The sequence below is a fragment of the Rhincodon typus genome, chromosome 7, assembly GCF_021869965.1.
Source record: "Rhincodon typus isolate 14 chromosome 7, sRhiTyp1.1, whole genome shotgun sequence".
Taxonomy (NCBI): Eukaryota; Metazoa; Chordata; class Chondrichthyes; order Orectolobiformes; family Rhincodontidae; genus Rhincodon; species Rhincodon typus.
Genome location: NC_063338.1, coordinates 42854773 through 42871815, shown reverse-complemented (window position 1 = coordinate 42871815; position 17043 = coordinate 42854773). Strand labels below are relative to the sequence as shown.

The 17043-nt window shown below is 41.4% G+C and overlaps 1 protein-coding gene across 7 annotated transcripts in view; it reads right to left on the bottom strand.

Annotated features, from left to right (window-relative positions):
* The window catches only part of atf2 (activating transcription factor 2), a 139896-nt gene that overhangs the window by 113023 nt on the left and 9830 nt on the right, over positions 1-17043 (bottom strand). Inside the window, exon 1 of one of the 7 annotated variants that reach the window (XM_048598749.1) lies at positions 8295-8320. The exons of the other annotated variants lie outside the window; for them this stretch is intronic. The gene's annotated coding sequence lies outside the window, so the exon portion shown is untranslated. Of the gene's footprint in view, positions 1-8294; positions 8321-17043 lie in introns of those variants that run through there. 7 annotated transcript variants of the gene reach the window in all.

The following is a 17043-nucleotide window of genomic DNA, read 5'->3' as shown; positions in this document are numbered from 1 at the left end:
CATTTTGATTTCTTGGCTTTATTAATAACTTTTTCCAATTTCTATAATCAATGTAGTACATTTACTTCTCAACAGCTGAGGTTGTGGCAACATAAGTGCCATGGTGTTTCAGATTGAGTCAATCATAATAATTCTGTTGATTTATTTCAACAGATTAAGTGACAGTTTTGATTTTAAAAATTAATCCCCACCACTCAAACCTCCTAAAGATATTTATTGCTATTTTATATCAGTAGTTTCCCTAGCTACAATTAACTATTCCCCTTTGGGGGAAATATTCAAATTCCATTGCAAGGCAGACAGTTATAGATTATACGTTTTAGTACACCACAGCCAAAACATTTTAGTCACTGAACATTTGCCAGAGACACTAGCATTCTTTGGAATGTTCCCATGTCTAGGTCCCACTACACACCATGTACACTTGTAACGCCAACAGGCTTAGATGCCAATCAACTGTGCACTTTAGTATTATGGTAAACCTTCTCAAAATTACCCAGCTGAGCTATCGTAAGTGCCATGCCGCCCATATGCCCAATGGTGAAGGCCACTGCTTTCTAGCTGGTAATCTAATTATAAAAGACCATCACTGCCAGGAGTGAATTCTCTCTTGAACAATTTGAGAAGTTACTCCACTATCTTACTTTCACTTTGCAAGCTACATAACTGATTATACTCAATCCAGTTAAAAAGGAAAAAGGAAATTTGGAAAAAATCATTCTTTTCATCTTTTCGTCATAGTTAGTACCTGATTCAGCCAATTATAAGGAGACTGCAGAACAATTGTTAAACATGTTGAGCTTTTTATCTTGTCTTATATTTGTGTCAGGGCAGAGAAGAGATTATCAGAGGAAAATTTCATTTCTATAATGGGTCGATAACAACAGGTGTGTCTGTTTTACAGCATTCTGGGCTTTATCAACAGATGAACAGATGACAAAAGCAAGGAAACTAAGCTAGATCATTACAAAACACTGGTCAGGTCTCAGCTAGAATATTGTGCTCAATTCTAGACAGTGCACTTGGAGAAGAACATGAAGCCTTCGAGAGCATACAAAAGAATGGCACTAGAATGATACAAAAGAGAGGGACTGCAGCAATATTAAGAAAAAGCTGAGGTTGCATGCCTTACTGCATAGAAAGTTGACAGGAGATTCGATAGAGATGTTCAAACTTTTATGGAGTAAATAACGACTGTACGCAGTGAAAGAAGGGTTAGTAACAGATGACAACAATTTAAGGTTATCGTCAAATAAGGTAACCTGAGCAAAACAATTACATGTCATTTGTTGTGATTTCAACGACACATTCAAAATGTATGGTGGAAGCAAACTGAATGTAACTTCCAAAAAAGCAACAGGATAAGAAATCAAATTGGAAATTTGTTTACGGGCCAAGGGAAAAGAACAGGAGAGTGGGTCTAATTAAATAGCTCATTCAAACAATCATAGTTAGAAGAAGCCCATTTGGCCCATCCTACTGTATCCCTTTCTATAAATACATATAGCATCCAGCATTAAATTATTGTCTACATTATATGTTAGTGTAATTGTCATGAAGCACGCCTAGCCCTGAGTTATTTAGTTTTCCACTGAGTCTACAGTTGCTTTCCAAACTTCTTCCAACTGCTCCTCATATAATTTCTCGCTCCTTTCTGCTATAACAGTCAGTAGATTAAAGAGTAAGTTGTAAAAAATTTCTCCAACAGGCTGACTTTGGTAAGCATTGGTGAAAACACTCACAATAAAAGTTACATTTTAAACCTGAATAAGGGTCAAAACAACTTCACAGGGTATAATTTCTCAGTTTTCGTGTGAGTTGACTTGTACTAAATGTAATACTTCTTTGAACAGCCTAAGCTTAATTAAAAATCAATCAATCACTTTTAAACCTGCAGTGGTCCATGTTCAACAAGCACAATTAAACCAAGGATTCAAGATTTAGCAAAATGTATTTCTTAAACAGTATTAAAAAACCTATCCTCCATATCAAACGTACAAAATCATCATCATGACATGATTAGCAATCTGGACAGAGCTAAATAAATGTAACTTTTTCACCTCAAAAGTTCTCTTCACTAGGGACTGGCACCTAAGTTAGAAGAGCTATCCCACAGACTTACATGACAATTTAATAGTTATATTCATAGAATCACACCTACCTAACAATTACTAAGATACTTCGATTGTCATCAGTCAGTATGCCCTGTTCAATTAGCAGGACAGACTCGTTAGAAGTTGACACAACAATTTATCGTTAGGTGGGAATGACCTTGAATGATATCAATATAGAGTTTCATGTCTCCAGGAGAGGAAAACTTCCATTTGAATGTCAATTACCGCCCTTCAATAACCAACGAATTAAAACTTTTCTGTGCTGAACATTAGTGGGATGAATTGATGCCGGTAACAAGAGCACTGCACATATTCTGCATGAAGGATTTTAATGACTTTAATTAAGCAACTAAAGGGAGAAGGCAGCACCATGAACATCTGCATTGTCAACAATGGCAGTATCCAGCATAAGAAGTGCAAAAAGACATAGCTGACATAATTGCAATTATCTTCACCCAGAAGTGCCAATCTTCAATCAGTTCAAGTCACTCTAAGAGAAACTAAGATGTTGGCTAAATGTGCTACTCAGCAACATTTACAGATCACAATAACATTACAACTTTAATTTTCCAGACCTAAGCTCCAGGCCCAGCCACATCCCTTTCCAAGTTCTTCTGGTGTACTTGCAATACTGGCCTCTACCCAACAAATAAAAAAATGGGCTAAGTATGTACCCTAAGTGCAACTCCAACTCTGTAAATCATCATCCCCCATTCACCAGCTAAGTGGTGGGAGTTGTCAACAATGCTACGATGCAGCACTTACCCAGTAATAACCTGTGCACCAATCCAAGTTTTGAGATCCAAGAGAAATATTTGGCTCCAGATCTTTTTTTAAACTTGGCTGAAAGATCAACATGGCTACATTTCAAAGATGAGGTAAAACCAACTATCCTTGAAAGTAAGGCAGCATTTGACTGAGTATGCGCCATGTATTTGGTCATTTACAGATGTAATAAATCTCTTGAAACTCAACCATCCAGGAAAATGCTCTGGTTGATTGGCACATCATCCTTATTCTAAATAGACTCTTTCCATCAATTATGTAGCATTGTACTACATATAGAGCAGCTATCTGTAGGATGCAATGCAAATCACTTAGACTTCTTCGGCAGTTCCTCTAAAAACTGATAACTCCAAATGTATTGTGGTCACACCTTTATCACTTGTACTACAGTAACTCAAGACAACTGTCCACTACCACCTTCACAAGGGAAATAAAGATGGGCAATAAATGCTGACTTTGCTAAAACATTCTTTTATTCATTGTTAGGAATTAAAGGACTACATAACTAAAATCATCCATCTGTTGATTCTAATGGACAAGGTAATTTCTCTCTCATCTTCATGAGATGTAGAACAACTCTTCCCCCACCCAACTCAGCATAGCAAAATGAGTAGATTCTCTCACCCTATTAATGAAAGATGTTAGAGTTTGGGTGCCAGGTTTGAAGATTTTCATATGCATTGAAGAAAATATTTTTAAAAAGTGATTCACACAAAGCTCCAATGCAACTATGTACATAAAAACAGTATTTTTAATGTTTTTCAAAAATGATACAAAATTAGCATCGACATGATATTTTGGCATTTTTGTCTCTCTCTCACTCGTCATCTTTCACTCTCTCTAGGATCTTAGAGTCAGAGTCCCATAGCATGGAGACAGGCCCTTCGGCCCAAACTGGTCCATGCACATGAACCCATTTCCCTGCACTTGTCCCATATCCTTCTAAACAATTTGACCAAATGCCTTTTAATTGTTGTTAATGTACCCACCTCAACCACTTCTGCTGGCAGTTCATTCCATACGTGTACCACCCTGTGTGTGAAAAAAGTTGCCCCTCAGGTTCCCATGCATTCTTTCCCCCCCTTATCTTAAACTGATGCCCTCTAGTCCTTGATTCCTCAATCCTGGGAAAAAGACTGAGTGCATTCACCCTAACTATGCCTCTCATGATCTTATACGCTTCTGTAAGATTCTCCCCCCTACACACACCCCCGCTCCCCGTGACACTCCAGAGAAAAAAGTCCTTGCTTGTCCAACCTCTCCCTATAACTCAGTCCCTCAAGTCCTGGCAACATCCTTGTAAATTTCTTCTGCACTCTTTCCAGTTTAATAACATCCTTCCTATAACAATGTGATTAAAACGGAACACAATACTCCAACTGCGGCCTCACCAACGTCCCGTACAACTGCAACATAACTTCCTAACTTATTTCCTCAACGCCCTGACTGATGAAGGCCAATGTGCCAAAAGCCTTCTTTGCTGCCCTGTCTAGCTATGACTCCACTTTCAGAGAACCATGCACCTGAACTCCAAGATCCCTCTGTTCCACTACACTCCTTAAGGCCTTACCATTCACCATAAAACTCCTACCTTGATTTGACTTTCCAAAATACAACACCTCACCCTTATGCATATTAAACTCCATTTGGCTCACTTTTCCTGCTGATCAAGGTCCTGTTGCAATTTCTGATAATCTTCCTCACTGTCCATGATACTGCCTATTTTAGTGTCATCTGCTAATCCCACTGCTTAGCTCTCTTTGCAAATCTCGTATCTTCCTCTGGTTCAAATACTTATCCAATTTTCCTCAAAGACGCAATGGTCTTTGTTTCAAGTATTTTCTGTGGCAAAGTATTCCATGTCTCAACAACTCTGAAGAAATTTCCCCTGGTCACCATAGCTATTGTTGGTTATTTGTACAAAGTTTTGACTAAGAACCATACATCGAAAATAGGATCATCAAGAACAAGAGGAGTAGGTAGTTTAATGGAAATTACAAGTAGATTAAAAAAATTAGAACTTAATTATAAAAATAGAAACACAGGGAGAGTGATGTATGGTTTCCGCAGGATGTGGGAATGGAGTGGCTGACATTAACTTGGACAAACTCTCTGGAACTATCGGACAGTGAGCTCTCATAATCAGAGACAGGATTGAAAATAACCCTGCAGATTAAAGATTGAAGTTTTATTGGCAAGCCTTGCAAGAGACAAGAAACTGATTGTTGGTGGAAATAGTGGTAACTCTCCATATCAGGATAAGTGAGGAGGTACATGTTAAAGCAAGAAAGCTGGAAATTTTTTGCAAAGGGATGGAGTACGAAAGTAGGGAAGTCTTGCTACAATTGTCAGGGCACTGGTGAGACAGCACCTAAGCATGTGTACAGTCAGGGTCGCATTATACAAACACTAATTTCAGACAGTACAAGGCTGCCTTATGAAGACTGACTGAGCGGGTTAAGCCAATATTTATCGGAGTTTCAAAGAATGAAAATGATCTTATTGGAACAAAAGATTCTGAAGGGGCTGGGCAGGATAGTTGCGGTCTTTCTCTTACAAAATTTAGAACTAAGACGCACAGTTTCAAACAGACCTTTAGAATTTTCTATCCCAGAGTGTACTAGATAGCAGGACATTGAATATATTCAAAGACTAAGACTTATTTTTGACCTACAAGGGAGTCAAGCATTATGGTGAGTGGGGGCAATCCTGTCCTAAAAAACCTCAATAGGTGCTTTTTCATTATATACCCTGTAGATAAAACAGTTTTCTCTCCATCACTCAAATTGGTCTCTTACTTCTTTCCCTCACTCAGCTCTCTCACTCCTCCCTTCACCCTCAAAGGCATCTCCAATATCTGCTCTTGCAGGTCAGGGGTTCCCCTTCCTATTCTCACAGGTCTGGGATCTTGGCAACATTTGAACACCAAAATAGGGTGACAGTGAGAAAAGGTTTAGGAAGCACCAAGTTAGAGGCTTGGCAACAAGCAGGTCAGGATACATATCTTAGATACTATATTGTCTCCTATGTACTAAACTATGGGTCATTTCAGAAAGAACAAGATAAATAATGGTTAAAGAAAAACAACTAGCAATTATACAGAAAATGTTATAACCTTAATGCTTCATTGCCAATTAAATGGTTTGAAGGTCTAAAAAGAGAGGATTCAGGAATGGACTTAAGGTCAAAAAGAGATGAAACTGCATCTCAGAGTGGGAGTTTAAAAAGGAGAGCCCAAAGTTAGAGCAGAGATTTGAAAGAGGAGCCAAAAGTCGAGGCAAAGATTTAAAAAGTGCAAAAACTGTAGGTCAGAGTGCAAGTTTAATAACAGACAGCTGAGAGTCAGAGTGCAAGTGTAAAAACAGCAAGAACGGAGAATCAGAGTGGAGATTTAAGAGAGAGGAAGGTAAGGGTCAAAGGGTGATTTCAAAAGAGAAGAAGCTGAGAGAAAAAGCATACCTTTAAAAGAATGGCATAGCAGCGGTTTCAAAAAAAAAGGAACCGAGAGCTATAGTGGAGATTAAAAAAAGAGAGCAAGTGGAGAGTCAGGGTGGGTGTTTAAAAAGAATAGCTGAGAGCCAAAGTCAAGGTTTAAAAAGAGAGGAAGCTGCAAGTCAGAGGAGGGATTTAAAAAGAGCAGGAGCTGAAAGTCAGATCAATATTTCAAAAAGAGAAGCTGAGAGCTCAGGCATAGATCTAACAAGAGCAGGAATTGACAGTCCTTAGACTCCCTACAGCGTGGAAACAGGCCATTCACTCCAACAAGTCCACACTGACTCTCCAAAGCATATCCCACCCAGACCCATACCCTATCCCCACTACCCTGCATTTCCCATGGCTAACGCACTTAACCTACACATTCCTGAACACTATGGGTAATTTAGCATGGCCAATCCACCTAACTTGCATGTCAAAGAGAACATTTGAAAAAAGAAGGAACTGAGAGTCAGAGCAGAGGTTTAAAAAAAGAAACGGAGAGCCAGAGTTGAGATTCAAAAAGAGCAAAAGTTGATAGTCAGAATTGAGGTTCAAGAACACGAGGAACTGTCAGAGATGTCGTTTAAAAGGAGCAGGAACTGAACAGTCAGAGCAATGATTTCAGAAGTGGGTTTGCCTAGCGCAGTAATTTAAAGAGAAGAAATGGACAGCAGTAAAGAGCAACAGTGGAAATCAAAGCACAACAGGATCTGGTGACATGAAAGCAAAGTCCTGTCACAAGGGATGATATTTCTTGTAGGGAAGGCGAGGGCCTGGTGGTGTTATTGCGAGTCTATTAACTCAGAAACTCAGCTAATGTTCTGGGGACCCAGGCTCGAATCTCCACATGTACATGGTGTGATTTGAACTCCATTAAAAAAATCTGGAATTAAGAACCTAACGATGACCATGAAATTGTTGATTGTTGGAAAAACCGATCTGGTTCACTAATGTCCTTCAGAGAAAGAAAATCGGTCATCCTCACTTGGTCTGGACTACACGTAACTCCAGGTCTACAGCAACGTGCTCGACTCTAAAGATGAAAGGGAATAAGTTTAAGGTGAGGAGTAAATGGCTAGAGGAGATCCGGGGAAAAATATTTTCACACAGAGAGTGGTAGAAATATGGAACGCATTAAAGAGGATGGTGGAGGCAGGGACTCACAACATTTAAGTAGCATCTAGATGAGCACTTAAAATGGCTGGGCATAGTAAGCTATTGACCAAGGGCAGGTAATGGATTAGTGCTATTTGGTATTTGCTGTTTCTTATAGACATGCATGATTGAAGGGCCTGTTTCTATGCTGTATGACTCCATGCCTGCTAAAATGGCCCAACAAGCCACTCAATTCTATCAATCGCCACAAAACATTAAAACAAACAGACTGCCTGCATTGACCCAGGAACTGAAAATGACAACAACAAAAACAGCCCTGCTGACTCGGCAAAGTCCTCCATACTAACACTTGGGGGCTAGTGTCAAATCTGGGACACTGCCTCACAGACTAGTCAAGCAACAACCTGACATAGTCATATTCCTGGAATCATACCCAACTGACAACCCCTCACCAGTCCTGGATATGCCCTGTCTAACCACAGGACATACCCAGTCGAAGTGGTGGCACATTGGGACAGAGTTGCCTTGGGAGTCCTCAACATTATTTTCCGACCCCATGAATCCTCATGGCATCAGGTTAAACATGGACAAGGAAACCTCCTGCTGTTTACTACATACTGTACTCATTCAGCTGTTGAATCAGTATTCCTCCAATTGTTGCTCAACATTGAGGAAACACAGATGGCAATTCTTAATTTTTGTTTGTGTTTTAACCACGGTGGGAGAACAACATGTGTTTTGCTTAAAGCCTAGTAGTTTGACCAATTGAATCACATCTGGAATGCAGCATCTTATACTTGCCTTTTAAATAAGATAAAAGTTCCGATCTAGACGATCTCCTTGACATGTTTTGAGGGGGTCTTGTCTGGTCCATAACAGTCCACAATCAAAAAAAACAGAAAAATAAGATGATACTCTGTACATTTACATTTTTGTTGCTAATAGAGATCTAGTAGCATTTCCTATGAACAGTGCAGGACCAGGTCATGGAGTAAATTCAAAAAAAAGAATTAATAAGGAAGGCCAAGCTGAGGGATAAAGTCACTCAATCAAATATAACTGGAATCGGAACGGAATGTGACACAAGTCTGGAGTGCCAATAAATATCCATAAATTAAATTGGGCAGGGACAGTTCCTAGTGCTAAGAAGGGCAAAGATACTTTCCGAGTCTGAGCAAATGAACTTCATTTTTAGAAATGAGGCAGTTGCTTCAGTGCAACATTTAGCACGTTTGCACAATTATTGTGCTTCTACAAAATTTATATCATGGTTAGTATGGTCATTCCTTTTCTTTGGATGGACACTGGTTGGGAGAAAAGGGACAGGGGCAAGACTTGTGTACAACAATTTCTGACAAGTTAGAAGTTTTCTATTGATGAAGGAAAGCATTTTTAGTAAGTTATGCAATTCACCTCCAGCAAATAGTTTTCAATTTGAAAGTTTTCAGTGTCCTGGTGGTTTTAGTTTAAAAGTGCTTGGAGAATGACATTGGTGAATTACCTTAGTGCAGTCTATTACCAAAAAAGTCACATGTTGAGTATTAATGTAGGAGGGGCCTAACTCCATCATAAGATCAGAAGTGGGAATGTTCGTTGTACAACCATGATCAGCACCATTCCTGACTATTCAGAAACTGATGCAGTCCGTGTTCAAATGCAACAAGATGTGGACAATATTCAGGCTTGGGCTGATAGCTGGCAAGTAACATTTGGCGGGTAATGACCATCTCCAATAAGAGAAAACCAATACCATCATCCCTTGACATTCAATGGTGCTCCCATTACTGAAATCTCCACTACCAACATCCTGGGGATTACCATTGGACAGAAATATCATCCAGGACAAAGCAGCCCGCTTGATTGGCACCATATCCCTCCACCACCAACATTCAGTAGCAGCAGTGGATTATTATAGTCTACAATACGCACTGCAGAAATTCACTAAAGCATCCTTACATAGCACATTCTATGGCCAAAACCACTTCCATCGAGGAGGATATGGACATCTGATACATGGGCTCACCACGACCACCTCCCCTTCAAGCCATGCACATCCTGATTTGGAAGTATATCACTGTTCCTTTATCGTTGCTGGGTTAATTTCCTGGAATTCCCTCCCTATTAGCATAGTGGGTCTACCTATAATCACATGGACTGCAGTAGTTCAAGGCAGCAGCTCACCACCACTGCTCAAGGGCATCTAGGGATGGGCAATAAGTCCTGGCCAGCCTGAGATACCCACAATGGGACAGATCACCTGGCATCGACCTAGGCACCGGAAAAGACAACAGCAGAAATAGCCCTGTTGACTCTGCAAAGTTCTCCTCTCTAACATGCCAAAATTGGGAGAACTGTCTCAAATTCTAGTCAAGCAACAGCCTGACACATTCATACTCACGAAATCATACCTCACAGACTATATCCCAGACACCACCACCACCAACATCCCTGGATATGTCCTATCTCACCAGCAGGTCAGACCCAGGAGAGGTAGTGGCACAGTGGTATACAGTCGAGAGGGAGTTGCCCTGAGGATCCTCAACATGGAATCCAGAGTCAATGAAGTCTCATGGCTTCTGGTTAAACACAGGCAGGGAAACCTCCTGCTGATTAGCACGTACCATCTTCCCTTGGGTGTTGAATTGGTACTCCTCCATGTTGAACAACACTTAGGAGAAGCACTGGAGAAGGCAAGGGCACAAAACGTACACTGGGTGGGGGATTTCAATGTCCACCCCAAGAGTGGCTCGGCAGCAGTACTGCTGATTGAGCTGGTTGGGTCCTAAGGACAGCTGCTAGACTGAATCTGCGGCAGGTGGTGAGGGAACCAACAAGAGTGAAAAACATACTTGACCTCATCCTTACCAATCTGCCAAATGCAGATGCGTCTGTCCATGACAGTACCAGTAAATGCAACCACCTCAGTCCTCGTGGAGCCGAAGTCTCGCCTTCGGAGAATAACTGGCCAATCTTGTTGTGTGGCACTATCACTGTACTAAATGGGACAGACCTCAAACAGATCTAGCAACTCAAGACTGGGCAACCATGAGGCGCTGTGGGCCATCAACAGAACAGAACTGTACTCCAGCACGGTCTGTAACCTCATGGCCTGACATATCCCCACTCAACCATTACCAAAAAGCCAGGGGATCAAACTAGTTCAATGGAGAGTGCAGGAGGGCATGCCAGGAGCAGTGCCAGGCATACTTGAAGATGAAGTGTCAACCTGGTGAAGCCACCAAACAGGACTATTTGCACACCAAACAGTATAACCAGCAAGTGTTAGACAAATAGCAATCTTCAGCTAGAAATGCCAACTGGATGATCCATCTAGGCCTCCTGCAGTGCTCCCCAGCATTGCAGATAGGAGTCTTCTGCCAATTTGATTCACTCCACGTGATATTAAGAGACGGTTGAAGGCACTGGATACTGCAAAGGCTAAGGGCCTTGACAACATTCCAGCAACAGTCCTGAAGACACCTGCTCCAGAACTTGCAGCTCCCCTAGCCAAGCTGTTCCAGTACAGTTACAACACTGGCATCTACCCGACAATGGGGAAAGTTGTCCAAGTACATCCTGTACTACATAAAAAGGGCAAAACCAACCTGGCCAATTACTGCCCCATCAGTCACTACTGATCATCAGTAAAGAGATGGAAGGTGTTATTGACAGTGTTAATCAAGCAGCACCTGCTCAGCAATTACCTGACCAGGTGACGCCTGGTTTGGGTTCCGCCAGAGCCACTCAGCTCCTGACGTCATTACAGCTTTGGTTGAAACATGGACAAAAGAGCTGGATTCTAGAGGTGAGGTGAGAGTGACAGTCCTAAAGCTGCATTCGACAGAGCGTGCCAACAAGGAGTCCTAGCAAAACTGGAATCAATGGGTATCAGGGGCAAACTCTCTGGTGGTTAGAGTCATACCTGACACATAGGAAGATGGTTGTGGTTGTTGGAGGTCAGGTATCTCAACTCTAGGACAACTCTGCAGGAGTTCCTCAGGCAGTGTCCTCTGCCCTACCATCTTCAGCTGCTTTATCAATGACCTATCTTCCATCAGAAGGTCAGAAGTGGGGATGTTCACCGATGATTGCACAATGTTCAACACTATTTACGACTCCTCAGACACTGCAGCAGTCCGTGTCCAAATGCAACAATTCTGGTCAATATCCAGGCTTTGGGCTGACAAGTAACATTCGCGTCACACAAAAGCCAGGCTATGACCATCCCCAATAAGAAACAATCTAACCACCTCCCCTTGTCATTCAATGGTATTACCACTGAATGCCCCACTATCAAGAACCTGAGAGTTACCATTGATCAGAAACTCAATTGGACTCACCACACAAATGCAGTGGCTACAAGGGCAGGTCAGAGGCTAGGAATGCTGCGGTGAGTAACTCACCTTCTGACTCCTCAAAGCCTGTCCACCATCTACAGGGCACAAGTCAGGAGTGTGATGGAATACTCCCCATTTGCCTGGATAAGTGCAGCCCCAACAACACTCAAGATGCTTGACACCATCCAGGACAAAGCAACCCGCTTGATTGGCAATGCATTCACAAGCAGCCATACCCTCCACCACCGATGCTCAGTACACACTGCTGCTACAATCTACAAGATGCACTGCAGAAATTCACCAAAGATGCTCAGACAGCACCTTCCAACCCACAACCACTTCCATAGAGAAGGACAAGGACAGCAGATATATGGGAACACCGCCACCTTCAAGATTCTCTCCAAGGCACTCACCATCCTGACCTGGCATTTCTTCACTGTCACTGGTCAAAATCCTGAATTCCCTTCCTAATGGCATTGTAGGTCAACCCACAGCAAGTGGATGGCAGCAGTTCAAGGTGGCAGCTCACCACCACCTTCCCAAGGGCAACTTGGGATGGGCAATAAGTGCTGGCCAGCCAGCGACACCCACATCCCACAAAATGAATAAATTTTTAAAAATTCCACGAGTGAATAAGAAAAATGACAACCAGAAGCATCCAATTGATTTCAGAATTATCCACTTTAAAAACATTTCTTTTTCCTTTCTCTGTATCAAGAGCTTACTAATAACTTCTCCACTAGGAAGGGGTCCTTCCCAGGTTTTAAAAACATCTGCGTGTCTTAACTTCAAATAATTTTGAAAGGATTCATAAGCCCAAATACATTTTTATCTAATAAAATTTTAAACACAAAATCTTCACAAATGCTATTTAAAGTTTTTTTTATAATGTGATAACTTACCACATTATTTTCAATGCTGTGCAGCAAATAAAATTATACAACTGAAAACTGATATGTTTTTGCTTTTGCTAATTTCAACCTTGCCTCTCTGGCACTACAGTTTCCAAGAGTATTCTTTTCCCTTACCCAAGAGTGAGCGGAGACAATGAGAAATGGCAGACTGGAGAGACAATAGGTAAACATCGGCATACCCTCACTAAGTATCTATCCACTTGTGCACTGTGAGAAGTCACTGAACAGTAATCATAGAAAGTAAGACAGACTTGGCATTAATGTTGCATTTTATCGTATCACTTTGAAGCATTTCAAAGCACTTCATAGTAAATTTCTTAAATATCATTATTTTAGTACAGTACTTTGCTCAGAGTCTAGTGCTGAGGCATACAAACTAGAAAGTTAGCTCATCTCACTTTGGGAATTAAGTTTATTGTACTCACTCAACTAATACCTGTTTTTGGGTCAGAAGATCATTTTGACTTTTGGGGAAAAGTTGAAACATGGAGTTTAGAAGCATGAGAGGTTCATTTATTGAAACATTAAAGATTCTCAAAAGAACTTGACAGGGCAAATGCTGAAATGATTTTTCCAAGTTGTTGGAGTGATAACAATAAGGAGACAATGTTTAAAAATAAGGAGTCTCCCACTAAAGACAGAAATTAGGAGGATCTGTCTTTCTCTCAGAGCATCACGAGTCATTGGAACTCTTGCCAGAGAGCAGTGGAAGAGGGATCATTTCATACTTTTAAGGCACAGGTGGAGAGACTCTTGACTAACAAGGGAATTATTATTATCTTGAGCGGACAGGAATGCAGACCCAAGGCCACAACAGATCAACCATGATCTTATGGAATGGCAGAGCAAGCAAGAGCGTCCAAAAGTTCCAAATCTGCTCCTGACTTGTACACTCCTACACCCACAACATCCGTAAATGCCCAAATGAGATTAGCTAACTTTCTGATTTATATGACATAGTACCAGACTCAAAGCAAATTATCCTCTGATCAATAGATATAACTATGACAAAGTCTATAAATTTCAATAAACAATGTATATGGTTTGTGATGTGATTTTCTCCCATCTAGCAGATATAACAAAAATACAACCTTCTGTAAACACTTCTGTGATGAATTTTAGGCAGCTATTTCTATTGCCTGAAGCAAAACGATCATGCCAAGTGATCTTAGGGCTGCAACGGTAAGAGACCAGTTGCCGTAACATAAAAAGGAATCTCCCCACTGTTTGAAGATCAACGTAAGGATCTACTTCAACTGCCTCCTCCCAGTGACCAAGGAATTCTTTCAGAGAGGTAATACAAATTTCACCAAGAGGCACCACAGAATCATATTTGCTGTGTGGCAAATTAAATAAAAACACACAAAGAGCAGCACAAACTAATGTTACGGTCTCACAAAAGCCTCTGACTCTGCTAACCATGAAGACTCTTTCTGAGGGAACCCAAATTTGAGGGGGGGGGCATTTCATCCTAAACCAATTCCATGATGACATTCAAGCTGTGATTGATACCAAGTGAAATATCACAAATCCTGACTCAATGACAACTGAAAACAAAGCTGTATCATTGAACATTTTTCTTGTTCAATATTGCATATAACTTCCAGCAAATTACCCACGGGTGTAGGTACCAAATGAAAGTTTGCTTGATCTAGACTACCATCAAACCAAAACGAAAAGCTCCAACCTCCGTGATAGAGCTTCATATACTGATGATACTCATGCAATCACTCAGAAACTGAGCTTCTAGTTATAGTTGACTCCTTCTCTGAAATCTGAGAAATATGCTTTTCGTTAAACACCTGGAAACCTAAGATTCTCTTTCCACCAGTCCCCACAGCAAACACATTCACCAATTAAGATTTACAAGATCTCAGAAAATGTAAATCATTTTCTGTCTCTTGGGACCCCCTCCTCTTGATGAAGAGGGACATAGGTGCCGACATTCATTATCGCCTTCAATGTGCAAGCTCAGCCTTCAGCCAGCCTTTAAAGAGAATAGTTGTGCACCAGGATCTCAAACCTGAGATTAGGACCATGGTTTACTGGGCAGCAGTGATTTGCTATTCACTGGAGACTTGGACAAGTAACAGCAGCACCTCAAAACACTGGAGAAGTATCAGTAATAGCGCCTTTAGAACATCCTCCAAATCTGGGGACAAGAAAGCTGGTTCAGCAACAGCTTCTTCTCCCAAGCCAACTTAACTAGCATCGAGGTAGTAACCACTAGAAATGAGTTCCATTTGGAAAACCAGTTTCATGGAACTTATATATCTGACATCAGATTCCTGAAGCAATGCTTCTACTGGAACTCAGTCATGGCAGGAGAGTCCCAGGAAAACAGTGGAATGCCCTCAAAGCATCCCTGAAGTGGTCAAACACAGCCACTGTCACCCTCAGGAAGAACCTGGATTATAACAAACCAAAATGGAGATGGCTCATTTACCAAGAAATCTGTGCGTTTGGTGATGTACAGAGGTGAAATCAAGGAGAGGGGAGCATAAAAATATCCAACCAACCCATCTACCTAACACTTCCAACACCACCTATCCCACATGCACAGAATCTAAAGGGCGTTTTGCCATTTCAGAAACCATCAAACCAGTGTGATCAATCCAAGGGACTGCTTAGAAAGGGCAGTTTCACACACCCCAAAGGCAATTAGTTAATCCAGGTGATCATTATTTTATTTTGACCTTTGACAGCCGCTGACGAGCCACATAGGACACCGAGGTCAGATGCCTACTCATCGACTACAGCTCCGCCTTCAGCACTGTAATCCCCTCCAGACTAATTTCAAAACTCTGAGTCCAAGGTCTCAGCTCTGCCCTCTGCAACCAGATCCTCAGCTTCCTAACCTACAGACTGCAATCAGTGAAGATTGACAACTGTACTTCCTCCACGGCAATACTCAACACCAGAGCCCCCCCAAGGATGCGTCCACAGCCCCCTACTGTACTCCTAGTATAACCACGACTGAGTATCCAAATTCCAAATGAGTGCTATCTACAAGTTTGCCTTGTAGGACGGATATCAAATAATGATGAATCAGAATACAGAAAGGAAACAGAAGGCTCGGTGTCATGGTGCAATGATAACAACCTCTCTCTCAATGTCGACAAAGCAAAAGAACTGATCATTGACTACAGGAAGAAAGGAGGACACACGCCCATCTACATTAACGGAACTGAGGTGGAGAGGCTCAAGAGCCTCATGTTCCTAGGAGAGATGATAACCGAACTGTCCTGGACTCCCCACGTAGGTACAACTGTCAAGAAGGCATACCAATGCCTCTTCTTCCTCAGGCAGCTCAGGAAATTCGGCATGTCCATAAGGACCCTCACAAACTTTTACAGATGTACCATTGAAAGCATACTATCTGGATGCATAATGGCCAGGTACAGCAACTGCTCTGCCCAAGACAGTAAGAAACTACAGAAGGTTGTGTGCACAGCCCAGACCACCATAGAAGCCAAAGTTCCATCTATGAACTCTATTTACACTTCTCGTTGCTGCAGGAAGGCTGCCATCTTCAAAGACCCCTCCCAAACTGGTAATGCTCTCCTACAACCTTTTCCATGAGGTAGAAGATACAGAAGCTTGAATACATGCACCAACAGGTTCAAGAACAGGTTCTTCCCTGCCATTATTAGGCTGATGAATGGACTCTCTAATTTCAAATAATGTTGATGATGTTGATCTTGCTTTGTGCACCTCCTGTGTAACCTGTATACCTCACTCTGTCTAAGCACCCTTTGATCTCTATGTCCTTGTTTGCTATGATCTGCCTGTACTGCTCGCAAAACAAAGCTTTTCACTGTACTTAGGTACATGTGACTACAATTAATCAAATCAAATGATAGTTGTAATCTTCATTTTCATATTAGCCAATTCAACAAAACTCAGGATTTAAAACTGGAAAATCTGCATAGCTTAACTGTTCACTGGAAAAATAGTAAAATCTAAAAATAGTGTCATTAACATAATGCTTAATCACAAGGTATCCGATCTCACCATTTGCATCACCCATTATCATTATGAACAATAGAATGGAAATGGGACTATAGCTTGGCAATACAACATTGCACTTTCAACCTGAGCTGAGACAATAGTTAAGCAAAGAAAACAAACCTTACAGTCAATATTGCCTCCAAACTACAAAGCTGCATGGCACAATTCGAGATAACAAGGTGTAGAGCTGGATGAACACAGCAGGCCAAGCAGCATCAGAGGAGCAGGAAAGCTTTTTCGCTCCTGATGCTGCTTGGCCTGCTGTGTTCATCCAGCTCTACACCTTGT